We start from the raw sequence: 13949 nt of genomic DNA, 5'->3' as shown, positions 1-13949 counted from the left end.
ATGGGTACACCGTTTTTACTCTAAAGGAGGTTGAATGTTTGTGGCACTTGTAGTAACCCCTTTTCTGCTGGTTAATTGAAGGGGTATTGTGTCCCATAATGGTGAAACAGCTTGTAGAACTATTTGAAACTGGATCTAGTTCAAGCCTCTGACTCTGCAAGGTCAAGGTATTCTGCAAAGGGAATGCAGAAAGTTGCGATAGTGACTCCACTCAGGTTGCCAAATCATCTAAACGCTTCATCATTAATCCAATTAAGATGGTCAAGTTCCCAGCCTCAACTTGGGTACTTTGTAGTAGTTCAGTATCTTGGCCATCGAAAGTGTTGGATGCCATTGTACAAAAAACATTAACTGTTCGAATAACAACACCAAACCAGGTAAAAAATAAAAAAAACGTAGCAGCCGATGACTAGAAGACCACAAAACAAGTTTAATAAAAACAAATTAAACTAACTTCCTTAAGCGCTTTTCATTCAGCACAGTGGCCGGACTTCTTCAGATAACAGAAAACATTCAAGACACTCTTTAAATATCTTAACACATCATGTGACTAAGTTTATGTATTGAGTCTCATCAATTAATTAAAAAGTAAAAGCAATACACACACCCCAAGCTAAAATGTAACCCTGACCTGTGCAAAATAAACATAGTGCTCACTAAAAATGTTAACATAAATATTCTGTTCATAAAATATATTCACATAAAACAGAATATATAACAAAATATATAACAAGATATATACTGTATAAGTAACCATTAAAACTGTTTAGTACAACATTATGGGACACTAAAGGTGACATTCATCTAAGCCACTGTAATGTAACCTAGATATTTGTACTGTCATATTGTCTTAATGAATTATAAGTTTAAATACATAAAAAAAGTTTAAGTACATAAAAAAGTTTTTTGTATATAGGTTCATTGATTAGTACTAGGCTAACTGCCCTTACGAGCCATTTTTAAGCCTAGCCAATTATCCCTTGTGAGACTCAAACCCTGTACCTTGTGTTTGTAAGGCAAACACTTTAACTATTAGGCCACCCTCCCAAACCTTAACCTAACAAGACATGAATTAAATGAAAACAAATGTATCTCCATATACTTTTTAGTTTTAAATATGGGAGAATGGTACATGTTTCGTTAAGCCCTGAATGTTGATGGGCATTTAAATGGAGTTGCCACAATAATTCCTGTTGTTCTAAGAGTAATAGCACCAGCCCTCCATATACAGCTTCATGAATTTGATCAATAATTCTAAACTTGAACTTGTGATTAGGTAGATTTTCTATATGCCTAGCCAGTGCGTTTTCTGTTTTCCTTTTCGTAATAGTATACAGATGTTCATAAATTCTTTATTTTAAGTTTTATCTGTTTTTCCAACATAGAAAGCAGGACAGAAAATGCACTGGGCTAGGTATACAACCATTTTGTATTACAATTATACTTTCCTTTTGCTGAATGCTTATTGTTTCCAATAGAAAAGTGTTGTCTTGTTGAAGTAAATCCACAATAGTTAAAATTTTCACATTTAAACATCCCTGGAATCCTTGTAAAATTTGTAATGGAAGTTTCCATTAAATTTTTCAAGTTTTTGCCCTTCCTATAAGTAATAGTTGGTTTAAATCCAACCTTATTACCTATATCATTATCATTTATTAGAAGGTTCCAGTTGTGTATAGGACATGTGTATAGGAATGTTGTATGCACCCCCTGACATGTGTATAGGAATGTTGCATGCACCCCCAACAAACATGTGTATAGGAATGTTGTATGCACCCCCGACATGTGTACAGGAATATTGTATGCACCCCCCGACATGTGTATAGGAATGTAGTATGCACCCCCGACACGTGTATAGGAATGTTGTATGCACCCCCGAAATGTGTATAGGAATGTAGTATGCACCCCCGACACGTGTATAGGAATGTTGTATGTACCCCAGACATGTGTATAGGAATGTTGTATGCACCCCCGACAAACATGTATATAGGAATGTTGTATGCACCCCCGACATGTGTATAGGAATGTTGTATGCACCCCCGACATGTGTATAGGAATGTAGTATGCACCCCCGACATGTGTATAGGAATGTTGTATGCACCCCCGAATGTGTATAGGAATGTAGTATGCACCACCGACACATGTATAGGAATGTTGTATGCACCCCCGACATGTGTATAGGAATGTTGTATGCACCCCGACATGTGTATAGGAATGTTGTATGCACCCCCGACACGTGTATAGGAATGTTGTATGCACCCCCGACATGTGTATAGGAATGTTGTATGTACCCCCGACATGTGTATAGGAATGTTGCATGTACCCCCAACACGTGTAGAGGAATGTTGTATACACCCCCGACATGTGTATAGGGATGTTGTATGCACCCCCGACACATGTAGAGGAATATTGTATGCACCCGCGACACATGTATAGGAATGTTGTATGCACCCCCGACACGTGTATAGGAATGTTGTTAAGGGACAAGCTTTGCGAAGGATGAGGTTACACAACAATGATGAGACATGAAGACAGCGTTGGGTGAGTTAAGGAATGAGTTTACGTACAGACAGTATAATGGAAAAGAAGTCGATGCCCAGATCGCTGAAGCTTTGAGAGAGCGGGGTACTGAGGGACTCCCCTATTTCTCAGACAGACCCGATTCTCACAGTTGGATAGACAGACAAAGCAGTAGTGAAGTCACTAGGTTGCCATTCACTTATAGTAGTAATATTAGTAAGATTTGTGAAATTGTGGACAAGAATTGGGGATACTGAACACAAATGAGAAACTTAGACAGGTGATAGGAACTAGACCACAATATGGTTTTAGAAATAGTAGGTCCTTGAAGAGACAACTGTGTTATAAGACTGCAAGCAAGGGTTATACACCCCAGTCACAAAGAGAGGGTACCTTCTCTTGTAGACACTGCACAGCCTGTAGATACATCCACTCTGCTAACTATTGTGTTTTGTTGTAGAGACATCACTACACGCGGATTGCAGTACAAATTATTTAATTTATTTTACATACTGCATTGAATGTTATCTTTATTATATAGGTAAGACCAACAGAAGTTTCAGAGAATGTATCTTAGACCATATGGATGATATAAGGATTAGGAGAAACTAAGAGTGCATGGCACTTCATTTAATAGTGAAAGGTAATGTACACAGTTTTAAATCCTTAGTGCTGGAAGTGATAGGTACGAATATGAGAGGGGGTGACATTAAGACTTTCACTGAAAAGTGGAAACAGCAATGGATTATACACCTGGAAGCTAAGTTTCCAGGCATTAATGAACGAGTCTCTCTGAAACCCCACCTGAAGCTACACCCTTTGAAGCATTGAGTATGTTGTTTTATGCTGCATTTTTCATATACATTTTTTAAATATTTTTAATGATTTTTGGATACATTTTGAATTTTGTGAGGTGTAGAATTATTGAGGTTAAGATTTATTTAATATATAAAAAGGTTTTTAGAATGTCTGTAAGCATCATTACCAATAGGATTTTATACTAGGTTCACTGTGTTTTTAAATGATGATTGATATCTTAATCAGTTCTTTTTTCTGATTGGCTTCATTGCATTTAAATACAGATGGTTTGACTGTTATGATTTAGGTCTGAACAAGCTACCTGGCAGGTAGGAAAGTGCTTACCTTTTGTGCCTGTTTTATTCTTTTTTAACCTTTTATGTCTATTTATTAAAAGTTTCACTTCACCATGGTGTGCACCTAGCTTTTTTTTAGTTTGTATCTTTACTGCATGTTGGTGCACTTTACTGACCACAAGAAACTTTGTTTTAAAGAATCTCTCTCATTTAAATTGCATATATTTATTTAGGATGTGTGTGGAAAATATGTACTTCTAAAGAATCCCACTGGACATCATTATGTCATTGTTATGATTACTATTGTTGTGCAATTCCTCATGTTTGTCAACTTCTGCATTGTTTGTATTTTTTATTACTGGAGCTTTTCTCCCTAGGCCTCCACTGAAAAAGGATCTATGTCTAGTCAGACTTTCCTGCTAAACAAATGTAAAATAAATCAAATAAAAATGATCATATCTGTTTTGCTCAGAACTTTATTTTCTGTTCAACTAGTTGCATTTAATATTTTCCTTTATTTTAATCATTTGTAACTTTTTAAAATTTAATCATAACATACTTCCATTCTAGTGTCTGATTTTTTATTTTGGTGGGGCTGCTATGTGTCTTTTCTGTTTGTAGTGTGACACTTTTTAACATAGAAGTGAAAGGGAAAATGCAGTCTTCATTTTACTTTTTTAAAATAATTATAGTTTTGAGTTCAATGCTTCTTTTGAGTGGGCAAGGTTGTGTTGGTGTCGTCTATATTCATTTAGCATGTGCAGTTTGTGAAGCTTTTTTCTTTTTTTTTTTGGATAACAATAACATGTTAGGTTTAGGGGATTTCTAATATGAAAGATAATGCATACAGGATGATGATATCCTTGTGACAATACATCAAGTATACGCATACATTTCTGTTGATGCAAAAAAAAAAAAAAGATGGTTGTAAACAGCAGAATTTTCTACATATTTGATAGCATGTCTTTATCTGGATCCACTGTTAGGATAACTATATGACATTGCTTTAACTTGTTAGCAGAACTCAATAAGCCTATCAAGTCTGCACTTTTCGTGCATTTAACATTTTATATCCTACCTGTCTCTGATTTTGATCTGATCTTTTACCCACCTGTCTCTTGCTTCTTTCCAGACCAAAACATGTGTGACAAACAAGAGTAGTAAAACATTCCCATCTAGCAGAAATGTATTTACAAAATATTTGTAAAAACAGTCCACTTTATATATGCTTCAATTATTCAGCACAACATATGAAATCAAATTATTGTGCAAAGGGGGAATCTCCTTTAACATACATCTCCTTTCCACAGTCAGTGTTTACCCTCTATACATAGCCAAGTCCCTTCTAATACTGTATTTAAAATTACCCCCTCTAATGTATTATATCACTTGAGTAGCACAGGAGGGAATAGACTCACATCAAGGCTCGTAAAGCAGCACAATGCACTAGAGCTTCTTCAAGTTCAATTTACTATCAGAAAGGTCTTGAACTATCTATTAACTAGTTATAGAACTCCCTCTATGACCCATGAAAGCCTCAATGTCTGTCTAGAAGAACTTGGATCCCTCAGTATTAAACCCAGTACCATTTTTCTAGCTGATCTAAATTATCCAGGTCTATATTAGATAACCGAACGCTTAAAAAAGCGAACGTGATTAATCAACCCTATGTAAACGAAAGCTTACAATGTTGAAGTGTCAGAACAGCAATTTTTTTCCAAGGGAAAAAATATCACTGTTCCAACAACAAAAAAAAGAATGGAAAACAATTTCAAACATTACAATAAGTGGGGGGCTTTGTCCCCCTCACCCCCGATGTGGGGGGCTGCACCCCCCACAAACCCCTACTTAAATATACCAACTCCAAAACTGCAGTACAGTGCCAAAAATGGCAAAGTACAGAAGCGGCCAACAGCCGCGCCGATATTTTGCATGTTCAGCCTTTTATGTCCAACCAAGATGCATTTGAAAGAATGCGTCTTCGGTCTTGTAATATAGACCCAAATTATCCAGCTATACACTAGGAAATCTTCCCCACCACTAATGCACAAGCACAGAGATTCCTGGACTTAGTCAGCACAAACCTTTGTGATTGCATTACACAAGGGTAGCCAAAACATGAACCCTGGAAACTATAGTTCTCTTAGTCTCACTAGCCTTGTATGCAAAGCTATGGAGCACATTATCTCAGGCTTCATTAATCTGGTCATTGAAAATGTCTTTACACTGTGCCCTCCTCAATTTGGCTTTATGAAAGGAAGATTCTGTCTCTTTAACCACATTAATTTATTTTAAAAAGTGTAACTGAAGCAGTGGATTGTGGTTATGCTGTGCATGCAGCATATCAAGACACGGTCAAGGCCTTTGATACTATTCCCCATATAGGCATAATTGACAGACTTGTACATCAAATATAAAAACTTATATTGTGATGGATGGCTAACTGGTTTTCTGATAGAACCCATGCATTTAGAGCAGCAGGTGTCATTTCTGAAAGCAAAAAAGTACCAGTTGCCTTTGACACTACTCCCCATGCAGGCAGTATTGATATATTTATAAATCTGAATATAAATCCTTATCTTTTGCGGTGGATATCTAACAGGTTGTCTGACAGAATCTATATGGTTAGAGCAGCAGGTGCCATTTCTGAAAGCAAAAATGTTACCAGTGGTGAACCACAGGGCTCAGTTCCCTCTTATTTAGCATATATTTGTTAGATATTCAGGCCAGCACGCCTGGCCTATGGTTGACTAAGTTTGCAGATGGCTCTAAATTGGGTGTTGTTATTCAGTCTCCAACTGACTCACAATTGCACCAGCACTGCTTAGACCATGTTAATAATTGGTGCAAGGACAATGGTCTCAAATTAAATGTAAACAAATGTAACATACTTAATTTTGGTAAATAAAACAGTTTCACTTACCATATAGGAGTTGCATCTCTCCAATCATACAATGTTGTAAGGGATCTGGATATTCTTGTTAATAATTCCATATCATTTGACCATCATGTCTCCACAATAGTTTGGAGAGCCTTTTATCTGGCCCATCTAATGTCCAAAGTCATCTTCACTAGATCCAATGAAGTCTTAATTCCCCTTTACTCATATCTTATCAGACCCATTATTAAAAATAATGCACTTTATGGCATGCATTTATCGAAACATATCACAGAACTTGAGAACTCAGAGATTCATAACTAAAAAGATCAGTGGTCTAAAAAATTTTAGTTATCAGGAGAGACTGGCAGACCTTTCTCTGTATTCAGTTTATTACAGACTCCTCTATAAAGATCTATGTCTATCCATTTGTGCTAGGAGAGATCCAGTCCTATCTCATCTCCTGTTCCTTCACAGAATGAATGGTATGTCAAATACTTGGTTAAAGGAACTGAACCTTCATCAGCAGATAAATAAGACACATTGGTGTGACATATTCATATCCCAACATATCCCTCACCCCTGGAACTAATTTCTACTACATGCCAAGCAGAGTAGCACCCTTTCCACCTTCAAAATAAACCTAGATAATTACACAAACAGACTCAAAGTCTCTCCTGATAATTTTTGTCTTGCCCTCCTTGAAGCCAGAGGGAACTTTTGAATAGGGTTTTTGGCCAGGCTTGAAATGGTCTGCAAACTGATTGCTTAGTACTTACCTATGAAGCTATAAGCCTATGAACACTCTGAAACAATTAGTCAGAGTACCAAATGGGGGAAGAACATCTTGGATATTGTCCTTACTATAAAAAGGAGGTACAAACTATTCAATCTCCAACTTTCACCCTACTGCTATCCTATCCCCTATCTCTAAGATACTCGAAAAATGTATTCACCTCCCACTATTACCCTACGTATTGGACAACCAACTCCTAACTCCTACCCAACACGGGTTTAGACCAGGACATGGCACCACCACTGCCCTTCTTTCCTTCCTCAAAATCATTAACTCTGCTCGTGACTCTGGGAACATAGTTTCTACGCTCATCCTCGACTTATCTAAAGCTTTCGACACTGTCTCTCATGTGTTTCTACTTTTTAAACTCTCCCATCTTAATCTCTCCTCTTCATCTGTCAAATGGTTCTCCAGCTATCTCTCAGCCAGGGAACAAGCTGTAAAATGGAACTACTGCACTTCCTCTTTCCTTCACACCCCAACAGGTGTACCGCAAGGCTCTATTTTGGGTCCTTTACTATTTAACATTTTCATCACTGATTTCCACCAAAAGATCCCCAATGCTAAACTGGTGCAATATGCAGACGACTCCACTATCATCTGCTCAGCCAAAACTCTTCCTTTACTAATAAACCTTATGCAAGAAGCCTTCTCCTCCACTGAGTCCTGGATGATTGACAATCACCTAGCCCTAAATGCCTCCAAATCTAAAATAATGATCTTTACCCCTTATAGACATACTGCGGCTGACAAAGCATCCTTCTCTATACTTAGCCTAAACAAAACAACTATTGAAATCATTCCCCATACAAAACTTCTGGGCATCCTTATTGATGACCAGCTACAGTTTGACGTCTACCTACAAACCAGTATTAAAAAGACTCATCAAAAACTTGGTATGCTTTATCGACACTGACGCTACCTTTCTCTGTCTTCTAGACAACTCCTATCTACCACCTACCTCCTACCCTCCCTTTTGTATGGAGCTCCGCTACTCTCTAACCTCCAATCATCCCTAAAATCTAAACTTTTCTCATGTTATAACAAAATTTCAAAGTTTGCCACAGGATCCAAATCCTCTACTCATCATTGCAACTCCCTACATGCTCTAAATTGATTGGAACTCCCAAGCTACCTAAATTTCATTCAACTAACTACAGCACACAAGCGAATTTTCAAGCCTTCTAACTGTCCATCACTCGCCTCTTCCCTAAAACTTCACCAGTCGCATAGAACACTTAGATCCACAAATCAGAACCTCTTAGAACTTTACAAGCCTTTACAAGCAACAGGGCAACTTCTACTATCATTCTCCCTTGCCAAATTATGGAAATCTCTTCCCCCTTACATTAGAACCACCCCTAACCTACCATCCTTTAAAACCCTACTCTACTCTCACCTCTACTCCCTCTGTGAGTGCTCCTGTACCCATCCTACCTGATTCCTGATACCTATCCCTATTCTAGTCTACTCTAATCTCTGCCACTGCTTCAATTCATCTCTCTAAAATTTTTTTGCCTAAATACATGTAGTGTATTAAATGAAAATAAATTTATTGTTTTTGCTAATATCTTATAAGTGATTGACTCAGCTCATATACTTCAAGATATGCAAAATTTTGCCTTGCTGTATATAGAATGTTAAACTGTTGTTCTTATATGCTGTACTAATACATTGTGTATTGTATATTGTCTTTCTGTCTGGAGCTTTTCTCCTCGGGCCTCCATTGAAAATGGGCTACCTTGGCCCAATGGACTTTCCTGGTTAACAAACTGAAATAAAATAAATAATAATAAATGGGGGCATCTTGTACCATCCATTGCATTTCTTTGCCACTTGCTACGTATGACCATAAAGTCATCGCCATTGGACTATAAAGCCATCTCCATCAAACTAAAATTGAAACCAGAGATCCATTTCATCCAAAGAACTTTGAGAAATCTTTCAAAGACAAATTGCCTACTCAAGTGCTACATTAATAATCTTCAAATCCCCACCCAACCCATTTAACACCACTGAATACAAGGAAGCATTCACATCAACATTATACCAGCATGTAAACAGCTGCATAGTTGTAACTCTACCTTGTAGGAACAATCACAACGCAAACCCAAGACCAGATCAGGATCCAGCACTAGACAACTTAGGCAGTCACCTAGGGCCCTTTGGCTGAAAGGGGGCCCACATGGGTCTGCTACAACATTTACTTTTTTAATTAAAAAAATGTTTTTTAATGGCATTTTTCTTTAAGAACACACTCTACATCTCTGTGCCCATATGTGTATCAACTGTGTATCCCTGCATATGTTGATGCACACACCTGTTGCTTTCTGCATTCTGCATGTGGAATTTAAATACATACTAGCTGCTTGACAAACACAGCTGCCCTGAATATAGAAACACACTTGCACAGATGAATGATTGGTAAGGTGTGTGTGTGTGTGTGTGTGTGTGTGTGTGTGTGTGTGTGTGTGTGTGTGTGTGTGTGTGTGTGTGTGTGTGTGTGTGTGTGTGTGTGTTCATAAAACCTTAGTTAAGACTGGCAGGTTGTTAATTTGCTGAGACTCAAACTTTATACCTTGGGTATCGGAGACAAGAGCCTGAATCCTCTGCACCAATGAGCAAACTACTCAAAAGAATCAAGTCTCTATGGGTTTTGAAGGAATTGTGATATTTTATACATTTTGAAAGAGTTTTATGCTTCATAGGTTCATAAGTTGGTAGTAGACTATCCTAGCCATATCTTGTTTTTTTGGTCATAAAACCATGAAACATGGACTTAATGATACCAAGCCAATAAAGGCAACAATCAGGGGATGTGACTGGGAGCATGCTCAAGCCATGGGGAAAGCATAGGTTCATAGGTTTGTGTGTTTTAAATGTGTAGTTTTGAGCATTAAGATAAGTTTACTGCTGCTCGTGCTAAGTCTGTTTTCAATGTGCAACTTTTTTTTTTTTTTTTTTTTTTTTTAGCAAATAGTCGTCAAGATTATGCTATAGAATTTGAAAGCAGTGTTAGCAGTACAACTGGTAGCATACTTGATTTTGATGCAGAAGGCTGTGGATTTTATTCCCACAGCATATAGATGGCTTGTGGATACTGTGTTGTACTTTAAGGGTGGGCGTGCTGTAGTCCTGAGTATATCCTCCTTTGGATGAGATGCCTAGAAACTATGAACCTGTTTTCAGATTTCCATCCATTCTCTATTGCAATATTACCAAACTACCATTTTTTAAATGTCAAATAGGTAGTTTATTTTTCAATGGCAGCAGGCACTGAATTTGTAGATAAAACACTAAAATATAAAGTTGCTTGCTGGCAGCAATCTGTTCATTAGTTACAGATCTCTTTAATGTGGAATTTTTCAAATGACTTTTACTTCTGCAGAGATTGTGCATATTGACTGATTTTGGTGGATTGCAATGATAGTAGCTTGAATGACCTTTTATGACTGAAATGTTCTGAAATGGGCAATTCTGTCATTATTGGTTCATACGTTTTGTTTCATTGCTTACTGGAAAAATGCTCAAAACTACACATTTAAAACACACTAGCAAGTAGTGCTGTATTATGCAAGGAATATACTTTAATACAATCAGGAAGGTGAATCAAAGAACACATGCATGTATATATGGTTCTAAAAATGTGTGCAAACATCCTAAGTCTGAAAACAGCCCAAAGGTAAACTTAATCCACCACTGGCCAGATGCATTTTCTTTGAATGTGTGTTTCAATGCTATTTCAATGAATGTGAGTTTCAAGGGGAGAGGAGTTTACTGTTCGTGCTAAGTCTGTGTGCATTGTAAGACTGTATTGTTTTAAGTTTCTATCAGTGTTTATGCTATAAAATCTGAAATAAAAGTTTTAAATTAAATCCAGTAGCTGTAATTACTGAAGAAGTAAAGAAGAAAATAACATGTGCACTGACAGGTTTCAACTGTGTTTATGGTAAATTGGGAAAAATAGCTAAGTAATGGGATGCTGGAATGATTGCGGGGGCTGCCCTACCTGGGGCCCAGTTTCACCATGATCCAGCTCTGGCCTAGACACAAACCCAAATGGTGGAGCAATAATACCTACAAGCTTTACAATAAAAGTAACAGAAGAAGAGTACTTCCCAGAAAGATGCAGCCCTCATCACATCACAGAAATAAGCAAACTACCAGGAGCTTTATAAAAAGACACCAAAGTCAAGTTTCAGGCTGTTTGCTACCCAAGCCAAAGACAATCACAAGGCCTTTTTTAGTTATGCTCAGAATCTAAGAAGCACAACGCAACAATGCACTGTACTATGCTGATTGTGAGTTAACATAACTGGAGCCAATTACATTTGTTTTAACTCCTCACACATTGCTGTTAATAGCACTGAACATCAGAAAAAAATGTTTTTCTCAAAAAGTTCTTGATCCCCAGTGCTTCATTAAACCAGCTCATCTAAGCATGTTCCAACCAAATATAGAAAAATATAGCAAGTATAAAAAATCCTTGATATAATCATAAACAATGTTTTGCCCAGAGTGTTACCTCTGACAGTATAAACAAGAATTAAAAACAAATGTCTAAGTCAAAATTGGGGAAGTTATTTCCCAAAGAGACTATTCACCAGTGCAGTCCCCAGGGTTCTGTGCTGGCACCTCTCCTGTTTGGCAGATAGACACTTAAATTACCTAGGCTGCACATTTCACATGTTTTTTCATTGTTAATTTGTTTCTTGAGTGATACTTAAAAACAGAATTAATCTGTGGACTTTATAAGGCTCAAGGCCTGCAAAAACTACAAGCACTGTTACTGACCCCCTGCTGGTGACTTTTCCAACTCACCCAACTTCCCATTCCTGCTTTTTAAACTTGTTGATTTTTAACCTGCCAACCCTTACTGTTAACTGAGCTTTGCAATTTTTTTCCCTTTCTAAATTGCTGTTGATGTCTTGAATTAGTTATTTGCCTTTCCTTGTATTTTACATCTTATTGCTTGTTCTACTGATTTATAATAGACTAACTGCCCTTGTGGGTCAGTTTAAGCCTATCAATTAGCCCCATGTGAAAATCAAACCATACACCTTCTGTCCGTAAGGTAAACACCTTAACCATTATGCCAGACTCCCTTTTTATACAAACCTGCCCTGCTCGGAATTGATTATCTAGCTAAGTGTTAGATAAAGTAGTGGATTTTTACAATCTAGCAAGCTTTTTTCTGTGTTTTTACATCAAAATGACTGAGGAATTTCCATCTAGTTGCAGTGGGTGGTAACCTGATCTGTACAGGTTTGGGAAACATACTAGAAATTCCTAAATGCAGCTGTTATATTGGCCAGAGACCTTATTAACCAGCTTACCTTGTTCTAGTGCCTTTATAAATTCAGCACAATTAAGTGGCTCTAGGGTTATTTCCACAAAGTGAAGTCCTTCCATTGAATAACCCCACTTTTGTAAGCTGTTTAAAGTGCACTGTTGTTGATATCTTGAATTACTCATTGCCTCTCCTTGTGCCTTTACTTACTTTGAAATTTGCTTGCGATAGCAGTGTCTGTGCTTCAAATACTCTTTTAACGTGCTTTTGCATTGAGGACTGGGATTATCCATCTCGCGGCAGTAGGTGTTTGTCTGGGATTATCCATCTCGCGGCAGTAGGTGTTTGTCTGGGATTATTCATCTCGCGGCAGTAGGTGTTTGTCTCGTCTGTCTGAGATGAGAAGCATGCAGAAGGGATTGGCCAGAAGGCACAGGAGACAGATTTCTGTATTTCCAGTGCTGGGATAACTTTGGCATGTTTGCATGGAGCTGTGCTCACTGTGCAAGTGCCCTGTACATATGCTAACATTAGCAAATTTCCCCTTTAGAACTGCCCATAAAGTGGTATCTGTAAACCAGTAAGTATACAGCAAATATGGACAGATGCTAACATTTAGAAGCAAATTTTCCCTTTAGAACTGCCCATAAAGTGTTACTCTGTAAACCAGTATACAGCAAATACCTTTCACAGTGACAAGCTTAGAGCAGCTAGTTGTGCAGTGAGTGGCAATACTGTTAAATTTAGTATTTTATAGCACAGTCTGCCTCCAACACCCTCCCAGAAAAAGCACCCTTGATAGCCTTCTGTTAACTCCTGTATGTCGCAACCCTGCAGCTCACCAATTAAGAGACTGAAGAAAATGGATATGTAGTTTCTTAATTTCTCTACAGCCAGTCTGGTGGATATGGGTAACTAGAGACAGTGTAACAATTGTCTTATGTTTACTGACAACCACTTAATCCTTAAAGTAATGGATACAGTATGTGAGAGGTGTACATACACAGTGTCTCTGGAAGCTAAACTCTTGCATAGAAGCACACATCAGGTTGTCAAAACCACACACACACACACACACACACACACACACACACACACACACACACACACCACTCCACACACACAGCACTCCACACACACAGCACTCCACACACATAGCACAAAACACACACACACATAGCACACAGCACACTCACTTAGACCATCATATGCTGGGGCACTGAAATACAATCTTCCTAAACAGAAACAACCTTCTAGAACACCCATCAGCAAACATTATCCTAAGCAAACCAAAAAGCACTCAACAAAACCAACACCTAATAACATATATACAGCCTCAATCTATGGACCCCCAAATACAAAGCCCATAGG

Source organism: Protopterus annectens, chromosome 12.part0, assembly GCF_019279795.1.
Source record: "Protopterus annectens isolate FY-2018-M chromosome 12.part0, PAN1.0, whole genome shotgun sequence".
Lineage (NCBI taxonomy): Eukaryota > Metazoa > Chordata > Ceratodontiformes > Protopteridae > Protopterus > Protopterus annectens.
The sequence above is the reverse complement of the archived record's forward strand: the minus strand, read 5'-3'. Positions refer to the sequence as shown.